Source organism: Rhinolophus sinicus, linkage group LG03 (assembly GCF_036562045.2).
Source record: "Rhinolophus sinicus isolate RSC01 linkage group LG03, ASM3656204v1, whole genome shotgun sequence".
Taxonomy (NCBI): Eukaryota; Metazoa; Chordata; class Mammalia; order Chiroptera; family Rhinolophidae; genus Rhinolophus; species Rhinolophus sinicus.
The window spans coordinates 142,739,466-142,758,250 of NC_133753.1; the positions used below are offsets into that span (position 1 = coordinate 142,739,466).

The 18,785-nt window shown below is 32.9% G+C and overlaps 1 long non-coding RNA gene across 1 annotated transcript in view; it reads right to left on the minus strand.

Annotated features, from left to right (window-relative positions):
- LOC141570414 (uncharacterized) overlaps positions 1–18,070 on the minus strand; it is a 44,121-nt gene extending 26,051 nt beyond the window's left edge. Inside the window, exon 1 of the long non-coding RNA XR_012494419.1 lies at positions 17,887–18,070. This is a non-coding gene — a long non-coding RNA (uncharacterized LOC141570414). The remainder of the gene's footprint in view (positions 1–17,886) is intronic.
- Between the last annotated feature and the right edge of the window lie 715 nt (positions 18,071–18,785).

Below are 18,785 nucleotides of genomic sequence, written 5' to 3' on the forward strand. Positions count from 1 at the left end.
TTGGCCCTGTCAACTGGACTAGGAAGTAACAGGCAGAATCGAACAACTCTATCTCTAGAAAGAGAAAAGATTCAGAGTCTGGAAGCCTAAGGAATATGCTCGGAAGCACACTGACGATGAAAAAGGAAAGATTTTTCACCAGCTGACTCTGCAAGCAACTGTCTTATGTCCAATCTTTTATTGGATTCCCTCACACACTGTAGAAGCTTCCCTTCAGAAGAAGTATTAGTGTCAGACAAGTCCTCCAATAAAATTCCATAGCAGCTCCCTTACACAAAAACACATTTTGCTAGTCATAAGGGGTAATTAAAAGGAAAAGCAAATGGAAGGATCTCTGTCTTCCAGAAATTTAAAATCTAACACCTATGAAGAAAACAATATTGAGGTCCCCTCCATGTGGTAGAAGCTAAGAGCTAATCGCAGATGTTAGATATTGGAGCTTAAAGTCTCTTACTGTACTAGAAACAGTAACTTTGGGGCCACAATAGCAGAATGGTAGTCTAGCCCATGGCTCTAAGAACCAACCCAATACCAGAATACAACAAGCCATACCACAATGCAGTGATGCTTAGCAGTTGCTAAACTATTGTAAAGGCAAACAACAAACAAACAAATAAATAAGGAAAAAGTAAAGGAAGCCAAAAGTGGGGAGGCAGAAAGACCACACCTATCACAAACATAGGAAATTGTTTTCTGTACCTCAAGCAAAAGGAACCAGAAAGGACGGGGTTAGATGACTTCTGTAAGATTCAGGATAACTGCCCTCATGATAATTCCAAAATCGTAAGAAAAATATGTCTCCAAATTCCCACTCTTTATTCTCAAATTTTGTGTTCATCTCTAAGTGTGTCTGCTCTTTTTGTATTTTAGGAAAGCAGTTATCCAGATCTATCTTATTTTGATGTTGAACTTTTTTCTCAGATAATCCAGCTTTCTTTTTCTAAACTGAATGCATCACAGAAACCTACAAATTGCAGTAATCAGAAATGGAGATTTATAACACCATCCTCCATCAGAGAGTAATGAAGTTCCCACCATGCACTTAACACAGGGTCTCATGGTCATGACATTCATAATTTCCCTTTGGGCATTTTCTAGAGGTGGAGTAGGTAGACGTTTGTGAAACTTACAGAGTTGCACCAAGGTTAACATTCTGAAATACAGAGAAACTTGAATTCACTCTTATCTTTTCTGTAGGATAATTAGTTCATCATGGCAAGATAAGCCAAGGTATGCACAGCCAAAGATTCTACGGTTCATCTACATTGCTAGCATGGCTGGGAATTCTCACATACCTAGTGTGTCACATAGTTACTTCACTATGGTAAATTTCACTCACAAGACAGTAACAATTTTCAGAAGGGAAAATTGTATATCATAACTATTTGGTTTCTATTAACAATAGAGAAATTAACTATAAAAGAAAGTCAGACACTCAAAATTTGGCTCATACATAATTAAAAATATTAAATTCTTAAAGAAAATATGTATGTAAAACAACTGTTATTAAAATTATTGGGCGATTTGTTTCACACCCTATGAAAACATTTAAGCACTGGTGCATATACTTTAAAAACAAAATTTTAAATTTGGGTACAGATAGATCGATACATTAACTAAATATTCATAAGACTGTATTCTAAAGTTGTGTCTTTTTGGACCCAATAGTTTTTGTTGTTGTTTGTTTTTTAAATTAAACCTACCTAAATTAACAATTAAATTCTAATGTGTGATGATTTGATGCTATCTGAAATCATATTAAATATTAGTCTACATATTAAGATTTATCTTACATTTTACCTGTTGTGCATGTAAACAAAGAAGGCTTGTCACTCAGAAGGTGTATTTCCAAAGGGACTGTGACTATGAAGTGCGAGTTTTCAAGTCATGTTCCATGCAGAACTGCAAAGGGCTTTGACTTATAAAGGACTGATAGGCAGGTATTTGAGATGTGAGTGCAGAGTGTTGTGACTGATTATTTTAATTAATATAACCAAACATTCATCAAAATCAAATGTTTCAAAATGGTCGTCCTGCTAGGTAGTCAATGCTCATTTCAGCGATGCTACCTGTATTGGATGTCTTCTTCATAATTGCCTTCAAATGCCACTGCCCACCCTTTGGAACATTTTTTATAATGGGAAAGCTTTGTTTAGTAAAAGAAGATTGACTTTGAGGAACGTATATGGAGTTAAGTGTGGTGAACATAGGTATCTCTGCTTTGGGTTTAAAAATGAATTATGACTATAAACTAGGAATGTTCTCCTAAAAATTATCTCCCTTAAGTGACAGTTCCAAAAGAAGAGTTTGATAAATGTTTTGAGGAAAGGGGAGAAGGGAGGACAGTGGCGTCAAAGAAATATGACAATAGATTCTGTAAGGAAGACCATCTCAGTGTCTCATTGTTTCATGGTGGTCATATTTTCTAAGAACGGATAAAAGAAGTGTTGCTGACTTTTCTATGAAATCCCGCAAAGGGACCTGGGACCTTAACATTTAGACTGAAAGGAAGAAGATGTGACTAATTTCTCAAATTTTCCCTCTAAGGAGTGTGGCTTCTCACACTTGTCTTAAAAGCTGTTTCCAATTTTCCTATGCTGAATGAGAAATTAATGCATGTACTACGTGAATGTGTGCTGAGCATGAACTGGAAGGCCTTGTCAGAGCAAAAGAATGCTTTTAGCTTCTATATACAAATATCTCTTGGATATTCTGATGAAATGGAAGAGAATCTTACTGATAGTTTATTTTCACCCCAATGAATCTTAAGGAAATTATAGCTGAGGCTATTGAAATATCTTCACATGAAAGCTCCAGGAACTAAGTCAAACGATCTTAACAGTTTTACGAAGTTCTTTTGTAAAAAATACTGTAAAATCTCCTTTTCTGAGAAAGTGTATTTTCTTAAATCTTTCAAAAATGGAATATAGAGAAAATGTAAGATTCTGAAAGAGAAGAATCCGTATGTGTAGGAAGCATTAATATATTGGGTACTTAACAACTTCAGAAATGACAATTAAAATATTTGTCAAAGTTTATTCCACTGAATCTATCACAAATAAACATTATCATGAGTTAGATGTGTCTGCAAAGAGATTGTTAAAATGTTACCAACTCAATCTAAAAAATCCAATATCTATTTCATTGATTTAACATTTCTCTTAGTAACAATATTACTTCCACTTAAATGAAAATTAGCTCTGCCTACCCATCCCAAAATAATAAAGTGAATATGACACCTATCACTAGGAAAAATAAATCATATTTAATTAAACAGAAATTATGTTGTGGAATAGATGCTAATAGCATTTCGGGTATTTTGAGCATGGTTATTAAATTTGAAAAAAAATATTTTATTTTTATTTTTATGTCAGATGCAGAAACTGTTTGAGGTAATGTTTTTCTAAGGTAGAAAGGAATAATTCTTTGTATATACATCAATATCACCCTGCATATTGATTTTGGGAGGGTCTTTAGATGACATACGAGAAAAATTTGTATTTTTGTTTTACGCTGATAAATGAGTCATTTAAGAAACAAAAAAGTATATGTGATCATGCATGAGTTGAATTCTATAAAATAGACTGCTTTTTGTATTCTAAACAGTTTGAAAAAATCAGGCAAATTGTGTGCTTAATTTCTTTTTTACTACAGTTCTAATGCAAATTGATTGAAATCATTTTGCAGTATTGTTGCAATGGCTAAAAAAGTAACAGTTTGGATACAGTGTTTATGAAGACTTCAGCATTCAAAATTCTAGACAGAGATCACAGGACTTAGTAAGAGATCATATAGGTAATTTGACCACAAAAAGCCACATATTTAAATGATAAAACAGAATTAAATTTTAATTTTAAAGAAAGTGATAGAAATTGAAATTATTATATTTCAGTGTTGAAACCAAAATAATTTCTGACTTGTTTGAAATTTTTAGATGTGATGGAAGAGAAAGAATTTAGCAAAGACACCTCCAATGCACAACAATATGAATATTTGGCAAACCTCAAGTAATATTAGTTATTCTCACATTTGGGATCGGTACTGAAAATATTTTTCATAATTTTTTTATTATAACAATTTATTATCAAATAGAACTATTTTAACATAGTCTTCCCAGATTACTTAAAGAAGAGTTAAATCGCAGCATTTTAAAAAATGAAAAACAAAATATACTTTAATGACATTAGAAAAATACTATTATTGAAACTTAAATGGTCAGTTATTTTATATTCTAGCTGCTTGCCAAAGATAGAAGACAATCTAAAATTGCCAACTGATGGCTGAATTAAAAATTTATTGTATGTTACAAGACTAATTCTCAGGCTTCTTTTAGGAAACACAAATCAGCAAAGGAACTGAACTAATCAGTATAAAATTAATAGGTAACACTTGAAAAAAATCAAATCTAATGAAAATAAAATTAGCAACAGATTTTGTCATTTAATTATCTATATTAGGTAGCATATGAAAATTTAAAATTTTTCAAGCTTTTGCAGCATTTATAAAAATGAATTGCACATCTTTACACTTTAAAAAGAGTCTGTCATCTAATACATACCTGGACAACTTTTTTATTTTTTTAACTGTTCTGTTCAAAATGTTTTAAACTAATAATTAGATATATTGACTTGAAAGTATTAGGCACTTAATGCTTTTAAATTTTTATTTAGAGTATAGAATTTGGAAGGTGTGAAAATAAATTTAAAAAATAAAATTTACAAATTATAACATTTGATGCCAAATGATTAAAAGTGTTAAAAGAATGTAATGCCTAATTTCAAAGTTGAAGCTAACAAATCCAGAAGACTCCACAAGTAGAAAATATTAATTAACAATAAAGTTTTGAGTAAATTTTTAGCATTCAATAATAAAATCATTCACAAATGCAATTAATTTTTAGAATATTGTGAAAAAATAATTTATACAATATAAAACAATAAAATTTTGCCTAGAAACAAAGTATTGGTTGGTACAAATGTAATTGCAGTTTAAAAGGTTAAAAATAATTTCAAAAACTGAAATCACATTTGCATCAACCTAATACTTTCAGACTCTTCTTTTTTTCTATGTTTATTGTAACTGACTTTAAAATTTTACTTCCTGTGTATATTTTGGAGAGTCATGATTCAGAAGTGGATTTTAACAACAAAACAAAACCTCTGCGTTCATGCCTTTATATCAATTTTTAAAGGAAATATTATTACTGTTTTATTTTCATGTGTTTACTTCTGTTTTTATCTATCAAGTAGAAAATAATTCACCAAGCTAAAATTGATATTTAAATTTGTTTCTATTTTGTGCAGGGCTTGATTTCCATAGTCTCTTTAAAATGATATAGTTGCTAGAGAGTTTTTTCAAATGTTATTTTCATGGCATATAATGTTGCTTCTACAAATAATTATCTCTCTTGAACTGGAAATTACTCATCTTTGATATCAAGTTAAAAATTTTTACATCTGGCCCTTTTAGCTATGATTATTTTTAATAGCAATACTAGCTGCCTCTTTTTTTTAACAATGTAACTAAAAATTGCTTTACACCTACATTGTTTTCTCTGCCCTTATTTCCTTCCTTCTTCCCTGCTTCTCTCCTTCCCTCTTTCTCTCCCTTCCTCCTTCCCTCTCTTCCTTTTTCATTTTCTTCCCTTTCCTTTTCTTTTTCTTCCTTTCTTCTCCTCCTCCTCCTCCTCCTCCTCCTCCTCCTCCTCCTCCTCCTCCTCCTCCTCCTCCTCCTCCTCCTCCTCCTCCTCCTCCTCCTCCTCCTTCTCCTTCTTCTTCCTCTTTTTTGGGTAAAGTTGTTGAATCAAGTAGCTGTCTAGTGGGAGAAGGAACTGTTATTACCTATAGTCAACTGACAAGAAAAATGAAAATCTTTATCACGTGTGAAGTATCTAAAGCAAAGAGATTTACTAAGACTAAGGCCTGAGAAAAAGGAGAAGTTGTTGCAGTCTAGCACATAAGCTTCATTCTTGCTTAGTTTTTGGTAGAATGTCTTTCCTTTACTTTCTGAAACACACTCTGCTGATTAAGAAAAAAAGCTGACAGTTAATTAGCACAGGGTCTTATTACAGAAGTCTCCTCTAAAGCAGACATATTCAAGTTATCTGAGGTGATTGTCATAAAGGGGTTGTTTGCTGTGGTGCTCACAGATGGCAGAAAAGACAGCCAAGGAACGCAAACAGCCTGATAATCAAGATAGCCTTAAAATATGGGTGAGTTTTCAACTCTGATTCTGGCAGCAGCCTCTTTTCAAATATCTTGGGTTGTTATATCCAAGTGGTTTACTTTAAAGCAGGCCTTGTCATCAAAGGGGTCCCAGAGTCAAGAATAATTATGATAATTACCCAAAATTGCAACCCCCCCCCAAATAATCATAATAATAATCCTGAATCTTAACCAAGTATAATATTGTTTGTGCAATACACTGGTACATTCAAAAAGATGAAGTGCTAGACAACTACGATCTATTCTTGACTGACAAAGCTCCCATAATTGTATGACTTTCTGGGATAATGGTTTAAACAAAAGTAAATAGTTAAAAAAAAAAGCCCCTTTCCCCCTCCCCCACCAAAAAGGATTGGAAAGCTTAGCTGTGTTTAGTACCCATTGATGAAAGCAGTGTTCTCTGATCCATGCTGCTATTGTTGGTTTTAGTTTAGCTCCCTCTCAATCAATATCTAACAGGGCATGATTTAATAAGGTTTTATAATCTCCAAAAATGGGGGGAAGGGGGTGGTTGTGGTATTGTCATTCATCAAAGGGGGCCTTTCAGGTTTCTTTGCTTTCACCTGCTGGGACCCATTTGGTCTCTTTCAAAGAGAATGCAATGACAAAATGAATGAGAAATGCTAGAATAAGAGTCCCTTATTCTACCCAATAGTATAATCAATGGGTACTTGTAATCCCTATTGTACCTCACAGAGGTAGTTGTAAGACAATTAAATCTCGCTTCTCAGGCAAATGATTCTGGTAGTTAACCTGAAACAGCCAACAATATTGAAGAGAATTAATGCATTTGAAGCAATGATGTAATGGGATATTGCCTGGCCAGAAAAGCATGCATGTGTATTGATGTGTGTATGTTTATCTCCATACACTGTGTCCACACTTTTCATGGCTCATAGGCCCTTAAATATTACATGAGTAAGTGGCAAATATTTTAAGCAATTCCACAGTATGTCTTTTAATTTTTATTTTAAGTGAACATGAAAATATTCTCATTTTTGCAGCATTATGCACTCTAAACTGTAGTTTCATAAACAGAAAACATTTACATAGTTAACATCAGTTTGATGTGACAACCAATTTAGTTTTAATTTCATTTGCATCAGCTAAATTCAATTTCTCTTACCCTACTTACTGAGTCGCTTGAATGTCAAAAGGAGGCTTGTAGTCTTTGGAAGACACATGCACTCCTTTCAGTCTGCATTATTTGGCCACCTTCAGTTATGTAGACTTCATATTCGATTTCAAGTATTGTCTATCAAGAAATCTTATGGTTTACCTTGTTTAAGAAAAAATAAAAGTGTGGCCAGTGATAAAATTGCATTGCACACAAATTCTAAAGGATTTGTGAATAAAAGCTATACTCTTGTTAAGTCCTGTGCCTAATGATAAATGTTAAATAACATGTACACGGAGCAAAGAGATTGCTGGCTCAGATACACAAAGATGCATTTTATTTCATAACAATTAAAAAATGAAAGGGCCCTTGCTTTGACAGAATTTAAACATTCTCTTAATTTTTCTTATATCCCATTTGTGTTGAACATGTCCAAATTCCTTTGCCAAAGTTCTCTGAGAAACCTCAGTTACTATTTATGCAGTAACTCTCAACTTTATTCTTCAGGCAAAATCTTACATTTAATTAAAACACCAACATGTGATAAACACACTTTTATCTCTGGAGGTACACATTTTCTTCTCTACCTCAGGAGTTTTAATAAAGAGCTATTGATTTGGGAGAGCTATACCCCAAAAATATATTGACCCGGACATACACCGATATTCACAGATGTGTGCTCTGCACAAAAGCACGTATGTATTTTCATTAAGTTATTCAGACCTGTAGCTATCTTATAAATAAATAAAATTAGCTTTTCATTGATGCTTGTATACATAATTCTTTCAATGATCTCTAAATATTGAACAGTAACTCTCAGGGAAGTAGAAATGTCCTCTGTGACTTCCAAGGCAGAAATATTTGGTATCGGAATTCTATATACTTGTGGATCATTTTTAAAGCCTGTTAATTTGCTGTGTTTTGATCATACAGGAATAAAGAAATCCACTAGAAAAACAAAAAGTAAAATGTATTCTCTCATAATACTGAGTTTAGCAAAGAGTGAGACACCTGACTCCTCTGGATACTTTCAGATGAGCAGAGTTAATTGGGGTAACCCAAGCCAATGGCCATTTGAAAGACTCAAGGTCAGGTGTTTTATTACTGGGATAGTATTCAAAAAAATGACTGTCAGGGGTGAACGAAGAATTATGTCAAGAGCATTCAGCATTACTGCCACTAAAGAGAGAGGAGGGGGAAAACATTGTGAAGAAAAACATGTCATTTTCTAAATGAGCTAGGGGAGGAGGTGAGGGCAATAATGTGGCCTTCAGCTGTTGGTTTATTAGGTTTCCATTCCCATGATCCGCATCTGCATTAGGCAGAAATAGTTTTACTTTTCATACAGTTGCAGTCTACAACTTTTTTTTTTTTTTTTTTTTCTTGTGGAGTGAAAAATAGCTGTGGAAAACATACAGAAGAGGTTTGTTGTTTGTGGTTGTTTGTTTCCCCATCTCCTCTGCTTCTATAGCCAATCTTTGCATTGTTATCTGATTCGCCATGGAACAGTGAACATTGCTTTTCCTAGCCAAATCATCCAGTGTTAAATGGTATGTGATACAGATCAATAGGGCATCTACAGCTGTACAAAAAGGGCAATGTTGTTTCTATTAACAATTTTGAAAGAGAGTGTGGCCTAGTGGTTAAAGGATTACACTGGGTATTGAGGGTTTTGATGTCTTGAATTCTAATTCTACCTAAGCCATTGGGTTTCTAATGAAGTTGTTAGCAAGTATTTTCATGTCTCACTCTTTTTCTGGAAAATGATGAAAGTGATCTGCAACGATATATTCATGGGTTATAGACTTGGTCTGTCATGTGATCATTCAATAAATAATGAAAATCTGGAGGACTGATGAATGAAGAAGACTGAAAAAACATCTTGGTAACTTTAAACTGTTTATTACTTCACATATTCTGTGAGATTGATTGTTCATATTTTATGCTTTTTTTCTATTGCTTGTTTCTATGCTTCAGGCTGTTCTTCCATCTCGTCTGAGCCCATTTAGCAGAAACTTCACATTTATATATTTGGAGTTTCAGTCAAAACTGGTGCATTGGCTTGTTTTGGTTCTGATTACCTGCATTCTCCTTCATGAACAGGATACGTTTCTATTTCACATGAGCCCCTGGTCAGTGGCATTTTAACGAACTGTAATGTAGAAAATAGCTTTGGAAAAAGCGGTCAGCTTTTTGTTGCCATTGCCAAGGCCAATGCCAGGTGCAAATTGTTCATAAGGATTAGAAACACACATCCTCCTCTATCTCAGTTTGGAGCAGATGCCTGTGTGAGTATATATGGGCACGTGTGCCCATCTGTGTGTGAGAGAGAAAGAGACCAAAGCAGAGAGAAGAGTTTTATAAAGTTGTATACTATTGTTAGCTGAAGCTAACCTTTGAAAGGATGGTAGGCCCTCCTATTGTATTTTCTGCTTGCATTTCTAGACTCCAGTTTATCTAACCTCTTCCCCACTTCTTCTTGCCACTCCTTCCCTCCCCCACCCTCAATTTATTTCAGAAGAATGTACCTGTTTTGTAAATAATTCAGTCAAGCAGCAAATCAGAAGAACAACGTGACATACTATTCTTGGTGTAATCAAATAACAGGGGTCCAACATTAATTTTATTTAAATGTCTGTGGTTTTGTTTTATTTTACTTTATTTTGTTTTATTTGTTGCGTATTGTACGAGGCAGAGGTGGAAAGTCCTCAGTTGTTGAGTGGTGAAAAACTAAAAGTTCTGAGTCTGAAGAGATTGTTCAGGGAAACAGATCATGGCTCTCACTTTGGGCTTTGTGGGTGACTCAACCTCGGTCACAGATTAAATGCTTAGGACAGTACATTGTAGGAAGACACTGTGAAAACATTGGGAAATTAGAATTAATATATTGATAAAGTAGTTGCCTTGATTTTTAGGATAGCTGATTTAACCTCTTAAGTTTCTGGGAAGGAAATAAATATAATAGCCAGTAAATAAGTGTCATTCTTTCTCCAAATCAATGGTGAATTTTTAATCATTTCTTCTACATTTCGCATATTAAAGACATATGAGCTTTAGTCATCTCAAGACGCTGCAGTGTTTTATATGGCCTTCTTTAAACTTTTTTCATTTTCCTAATTTATTTCAATTTAAGATTTTTATTTTTTAAATGTAATTTAAATTTATGATACTCCAAACCACCAAAGGGTAATTTTGTGTGTGTGTTTTTCCCAAAGAAGTATATATATTTTATTAATGGTTTCCAAATTACTAGTGGGTCTCTGTTCAGTTTTTCTTAAAGATATACTATAACTTTGTAGAATCTTGACCACAAGCATGAAATACAAAATCACTAGGTGAGCAAAGCTTATTTCTATGAAATCACTGCTCTGCAATTTATATGTGCTATTTATTGTCACATAATGAATGTGATATTCAATTATTTTAATATTTAATTGTTAAGTTATTTGATATCCAATTAATTGGTTGGCCAAATAAGCCAAACAATATTAAAAGAAAAAACACTTCTCTCAAAAAAATCTCCCCAAAACAAAGAAATTTTTTTTTTATTTTTAAGTGAGATGCTGATCAATATATTTTCTTTTATGTTTTATAAATACTAACATTACAGAAAACCAATTGACAAATGAGAATATAATGCATTCCTAATCATTTCAAATAGTTGTTAAGTCTGCTTAGTGTGACTCCAAATGTAATTTGAATGTGGGATTTTCTCCTTAACCTAGTGCAATTACAAAAGCATTTACAAAGTTCTTTTTTTCTCTAGGTTGTGTTTTACATAAAATTATATTTCAAGTTTTATTAAACTCTTTGAATATATGAATACAATAAAGAACAAAATATCAGTCCGCTGTTTCCACCCCTTTACCATGAAAGCTTGGAGGTGTCTCTGTTTTCCATATTATGGACATAGTTGAGTTATTTATTCATATGGGAGTCCAAATTTAAAAAAAAAATTAAAAAATTTTTCATTGAAATAATTAACTGCAATCATATGGAGACAATGTCCTTCTCAGAACTAGTGAAAAGCTATTATTTTTCAGCAAGTGATCAAACAGAGCTGAGCAGGGAGTTTCCATAGCGCACACACACACACACACACACACACACACACACACACACACACTCCCAAGTGAATTTTCAAGCAGAAAATGACGTTATGCTCCCCTGTTGTTAGTTAGATGCCACAAGAAAAGTTAGTGGCCATTCATAATCTGTTGAAATCATACTCCTAGAAATTGTTTTAGATTTGTATATAAAATCACCCACTTTAAAAGTATTAAACTATTAGTCTGTATTATATCCCTCATGACCAATTGTGAATTGCATAGAATGTCTAAAGAAAGTAAATCAGTTGTATACAAATAAGGCTCCTATTTCAAGATCTATCTATCTATCTATCTATCTATCTATCTATCTATCTATCTATCTATCTTATAGTAACTCGTATAATGAGAATGGAGTTTTGAAGATTTTACCTAAAGTGAATATTTTAAATGATACCAATTAAAACATGACTCACAGGACTCATTCTATGGATGTATTAATATGACAAATTAACTTATGTTCCCATAAACCAGAACAACAGAGGGTAAAATGAAGATATAATATTGTTTCTGAAACAAGTTTTGCCAAGTTGTCTATTTGGTCTCCAATATTTGTATTTTAAAGAGGTTCAATTACGTTTTATTGAATCCTTATTTTTCTAAATGTTTTAATTGGATGTCTTCATATAATCTCTGGTTTCCATAAATTCATTGAAGCTGGGGCTTAGAAGATACTTGAGAAATGATCATCTTTCTCTGGGACATTATACAAAGAAAAAAACAAACTTTTCAAGGGTGGCTCAAAACTGAAAAAAAAAAAAGCTTTTAGAAATCTTTCAGATTTTGAACTGGTATAATATAACAAAACTCTAAAACCTATTATATGTATAAACACAGCTATATCAGTAGTACATGAAATAAATTATGCAGTTCAGTTTGCCAATGTGTAATATAGTTTTTGATCAAATGTAAATTTGATACAAGAGATTTTAAAAGGAATCTTTTAAAGTATACCCCAAACTACAACAGATTTGTCATTCATGCACTGCTGAGCATGGAGGCCTAATTTTACCTTTTTGCTATTATTTTAAATTAAGGCACTTATCCAAAAGATCAAAACAGCTTTTACAATGGACATTTTGTGAAGCGAGATAGTGATAATATCTGGAGGAATATGGTAATTGCTCCTGTTGTGGAGGCACAGCGAGGTATATGCCTTATGCATGTATTGGAAAGCTGGAAATACACCCACTATAAAACTATATCTCAAAGTTTGGAGGGTAGATTAGAAGGTGCCTACTGATCAGGCAGAAATATTAAATGAAGCAAAAACATTGCATTTGAAAAGCAAGAACAAAGACATTTCCTTTTGCTTTGCTGGTAAAGAATATTTAAAAAGGACAACCGCCATTCTGACAGCAGTTTTAAATCTAGCTTTTCATATTACAGTCCTTAATGAGGGACCCCACAATATCAGATGAAGAAAGACAAAGAGAATTTTTGATGAAAAAAAAAATCAGGGAAAAGAAAGAGATGAGTAAGAATATGCAAACTTAGTCTGCAGTTGTTTGAGCACAGGCTTAATGCTGAAGGGACTTCTCCTTCCCTCTAACTACCTATTAAGGACGGCTGCATAACAAATAGCAGACTATCCCCTAAAGAGCTGAAAGGTAAAGTTCTCAGGAAGCCCCAGTAAATACTGCAATGATTTTTACTATTCCAAATTTAATTCGACATTTTCTGAGTATGTGTGTGTTGGGGGGGGTAGGGTGGAATACCCCTCCGTGTCCTGAAAAGTGTCGTGCAACACAGAAAGATTTCTCTGAAAGAAAATGCATCTTACTTGACTAAACACTGAGCTCTCAGCATGAGAATAAATGTCTAGGCGACACTGTAAGCCAGTGAGGCTGAGCAGACCCAGTGCAGTGCTTTCATGCCATCTAGTGGCTTTATGAGAAGTCTCCTGAAGACCTGATTTCAAGAAACCATTCTTGTTTGTATTTAGGCAAGTGGAAGGGAATTGTCATAATTATTCAGATTATTCAAGCAAAAGGAGTTATTTTCCTTGAAAAATATAAACACTTTAGGTTAAAATATCCCAGAAGTTTAAATATCCTGGCTTTAAATTTTTGGTGCCATTTTGGTTTGGGTGGATATAGTCCAGGAATTAGTGTTTCCTTTCCCTTTCCCTTTTCTTTTCCCTTTCCTTTTCCCTTTCCTTTCTCTTCCCTTTCCTTTCCTTTCTCTTCCCTTTCTGTTATTTCTCCCCCACTTCTCTTTAAAATTCTTGTTTTGATTTTCCATTTCTGAGAGACTTAAATCCTTTATTCCCCTTGTATCTATCAGGCTTTCTTTTCCAATAAAATGTCCCCTTCAGCCCTCTAATATGGAGATATTGAGTAGTGATAAAGTCAAAGAACTACCTTATTGGAAACACCTAAAATAGTTATATTTCTAACACTCTTTCATTACCACCCTTCTGATGTGCTGCCCTGCAAGCAGCACTTGAATCGTCAAATTTTAAAGGTATTGTTTAGAAGCTGAGGTATTTTCGCCATTCTCAGAAATATAGTTTTCCATTGTTATTTTTGCAACATGTCATTAAAATGGCCTTATCCACACTATTTGTATGTATAGAAGTTATGCTTGAACTATTTTTAACAAGTCAATCTTCAAGTGGTATTGAGTGCACTTAACTAAAATCAGTCATTTCTATCTTTTCCATTTGAGATTTACTCCATAGGCATAGGAATTCTCCCTTTTGATATCACTGATTCATATGTTTTAATATTACATCTATTGTACTTACAGATTAAACCATTCTACACTGTGATATAGAATTGCCTTTTTGGATAATATGAGAAGATTAGATATATAATGTTTTTACTGATGAGATATAGATGTCTTTTAATGTGAAAAAAGTGGATTTCTGAATTTGTAGAACAGGCAACTGAATAGTTTTAGTCATAGATAAAGGATTAAAGTTTTTAAATTACCAAAAAGAGGGGCCTGTTGGTAGAAAAAGCTGTAGCATTCTATATGTAGGGATTATGGAGATCTCAGGACATTAGAATCATATACTTTGTATTATGGTTGCAGATCAATAAGATATACATGTTATAACTTTCTTTATGCACATGTTGTTAATGGCTGATAAATATTTTCCATAAGACATCTCTACTTGAAAGGATTTAGTAAATGAATTTAGTGCTTGTTGAAGAGATGTGGTAATTTAACCTTTCATACATTTTAAGTAATATTGCAGTGGGAAAATAATTTTATTTGTTGTTTTCCTACTTTGGGGAATATGTATTAAAACATTCAGTTTCAAAGATTCAGTTATGGACAACCACAAATTCATAAGGTATGAATTTAACATTTATCTGATTGATATGATGTATTTGCCTTAGTTGTGTTCTTTTTGAACAACTGTGTTTTCACCATTTAATTTAGACAATGAGCTGATATCTTAAAGTAAGGATGCTCTTTTTAAATGCTGAAACAAACAGAATGTTTTTTAATTTCTTCACTTTGTACTAAATTTTAGTATAAATTAACTTAAAAAGAGGTCACGTCTGGATTTTCACTTTTCTCCTCATTTATAGATTTTAAATGACTATAGGGGGAAATTCATGTCACACAAAATACTAAATACTTTCTCCCTATTTTTTCTCCTTAAATGGCAATATTGGATCCTAAACAAGAAATATTTACATATATAGATAGATATCTCTCTATATATATACATATATGTAGTGCAACAGTTTAGTAATTGCTAAAAAGTATTTTCTTATTTAATTTTTTACCTGAACTGTTAATTTGAAAATTGTATTCAATTTTTACATTTTCTACTTATTATTAAATATGTACTTCAATTTTATTTCCATATGTAAAAAGAAGCAACTTCCAAAATTTGAGAAATATTGGTCCAATTTTTAATGCAATATCTGTCCTAATTTAATGTATACATATTTCAAACCCAATATCTTTTCTACACTTTTCAATATCGATAATATTGAACACTATAGAGAGTCATGTCCCTTACAACAACATTCAACAAAAAACTTTGGAAAGCTAGAAACTTTTTTGTTGGATAGCATAATTGTGCTTTTTTGCATTTCTTCTATGTAAATTCACATAGACAGAAAGGAAAAATGGACTGCCAAAGCGTCTTGAAAATGTGTCTCAATAAAATATTACTTTTCTGATATAAATAAAAGCAGCACAACTACATATATTCATTGTATATATAGTTGTGAAAGAAATCCCAGGGAGGTTTCAATTCAGAGAAAAAGGCATATGGGCATCACACACTCAAAATGCTGTTGGAGGGCAGTCCTGAATTTTTATGAGAACAAGGAGCTATAATTGGAGTGATAATCATTTACACTGTTTTTAATTGTAATCAGTGCAGATGTTTGTAGCATTATGATAGAAAAAATGGTGCTTTAAAATATGTATAGTTGGTCATTTTTTAGGCCATAGGCTGCTCAAGTTGGCTCATCTTAAAAGATGAATTTGATACTCAAAATTACTGAAAAGCAAGAAATACACAAGTATTTTAAAACAAACAAAAATCAACCATATATGATGAATGAAAATGTGTGTTTTAATCTTACTAAGCTTACATAGGTAATTTTCTTTTTGTTTTTTATCTTTCCTGATGATGTGAAATAAAGAAGCTCCACCTATAAAACTACAGAAAAGGAAAATTTGAATTATGATTAAAATATTTTTGATATGGAAAATATTAAGATCTTCATAATTTAACCATGGTCTTTCCAAGGATGAAATAATTTGGCTGTTTCTCTAGGTGTTAGAACTGAGTGCTGAAGAAAACAATTCTATGCAAGCGTTACATTTTGCATCTTTCTTATTGCCTATTTTCATTTTAGGATGAATTTACCTGGTATATATGTCTCCAAGTAAATTCAGATTTAGATTGATACACATGTCTGAATTTTTCAGTTTTTATTCAGATATTTTTAATGGAATTAATTGACTTTGGCATTTATATTATATGCCTGAGGGAGAGCCTTTCTATATTTTCTGAAGAAATAATTTGCAATCTCATAAACACAAATCAAGGGGGCCCTTTTCTCCCTTTCATGTGTAGCAGTGTATTTGGTGTGTAGAAATCTCCTAATGAATGTGCTTCTAAGGTGTCCTGCACCTAATGCTGCCTTTAGAGGCAAACATTCTGGAGAGTGGAGCCTTCCTTCACTTTGCCTGGGCTATTATTACTCTTTTGGGCTACACAAGCTAGGCTGCAGCACTACCTCATTTTATCTGCCTCATAAGTGAAACGCAGGGTGGAAAACCATGCCCCACACAGAAACATCTGCTGTAGTTAAAACAATATATGTGTTCAAGACTCAACAAGGCATTTGAATCACAGTGAGGTTTAGAAATTAGCAGATTAATTTTCCAGAAGAATCCTGAGGGAAATCGTCCTTTTTTCTTTGCATAAAAAACACAGTAATTTAACCTATCACAAACATCTGATTATATTTTGCGTAAAAGAGAGTGCATGTGTGTTGTAGCTAAGATTCTGAACTAGTTCACATCTAAATTAAGGACTTAAGGTAAAGAAATTTAAATAGTATATTTCTGTTTGGAGTTTTAGGCCCTCAATTCCTAACTGAAGAAAAGATGTCTTGGCTTCATTACAATAGCAATTTAGAAATCGATTCATCACTAGATTGTTTATGAATTTTATAAGGAATTTACAATTGTTAATGACCAATAATGATAATTTTAATACTAATAGCTATTTAATGCCATCTGCCATGATTTACATTTTATTTTTGTTCATCTTTAGAACGATCTCAAAATGGGAACGATTTACCTTTTACAGAGGAGGAAAATGAGACTTAGAGAATTTGGTTGACTTGCTCGTGATCACCAGGCTATCAAATGACAAAACAAATTTAAATCCATTTTTTGCTTCTTTCTAGCACACATACTCTTTCCTGTATGCCATGCTGATTACTCATAGGAGTCAAAAACTGTTCCATGTTGTTCATATATATCATTTGTTTAATTATACAGCCTGTGACTTTTCCTACATGTTTTTTAAATTGAACGGAATATGGATTTGTAAATAGCAATATATTTACAACATTCACTTTTCAGAAAAAGCAGATGCAGAAATCTCATCGGGTATGTCAATAATCAAAGCAGAATTTTTTGGTCAAAATCAAGGGTCATAATGCTAACAGTTTGAATTTAATACAATATTAAAACAAACTAATAGATAAATTTGATAGTTATTCTTTTTCACATATTGGGTATCATTACTTTATTTTATGGATTGTGAAATGGCATCATTTTCCCTTGTTCATTTCTGTTGCCGTTTATCTCATTTGCCTAGAGATTCTTGCAGTTGATTCATTTGTCTTACCACTTGAAACATACAACACAATAGACCTAGACTGGCTTGTTAATCTCTACCTTGCCTGGCTTCATACTTTCTTCAAAGTTCAATAACAACACTCACCTCCAGGGAGTTTGTGGTGGATGAATCACACTTGATTGGATTCCTCTCTGTCTTGGCACTGCTTAGCGTTAATTTCTACCATACCAGTTTGTACAATAAACTTGTTATTTCATTTCATATGTCTGCTTAATATCTTAAATCATATTCAAAGCCTATATATTAGAAGCAGTTTTCATTGCTTACATTTCTATGATATCCATCCAGTATATTCAGTGGAATGTTCCAAAGAAGAGCTACCCTTTTCAAGAGTTAAAACTGAGCCAGATGGATGGCAAATCATCAAGTCAATTCCCCAGTCTTAGGAAAAGAAATGACACTATTCTCTTATATGTGTTAGGGAGACATTGTTAAATAGAATGAGACTAATCCTTACAGAATATTATTTGTTAAACATTTTCTGGGATAGTTCCAGGGTCTAATAACCTTTTTTGGGTACAGTTTTCTATCCATCTTGAGATATTGACTTAAACATAGTATATGGAAGAGCATCTCATTAGGACCAGGATAAAAGTTTTGTTGACGTTACAATACATTATAGCTATTCTTCCATCTACCAAACATTTTTAATAGAGTGTCTAAGAGGAATTGTCCTTAATTCAGCCCCACTGATTATTACTGAATATCTCTATTTTTAAAAGGTTTTGAAACAGTATATGTTGAAAATAGCTGCATGTATATCTGTGCATTGCATGGGTCAAATAAGAAGGTACGGATCATTCAATCCATGGTAACAAACTGATAGCTTCTGTGCCAGATCCCCTCCTCGTCTATGCTTTGTTTAGCCTGTCCAGTTTTCAAAAAAAAAGTTTTAATTTAAAAACCAGGGTATTTCAAATTTATAGAAAACTTAGCTTCTCATGAAAACTGGAAGGTTTTATAACACTGGGTTCCCTTTCTTG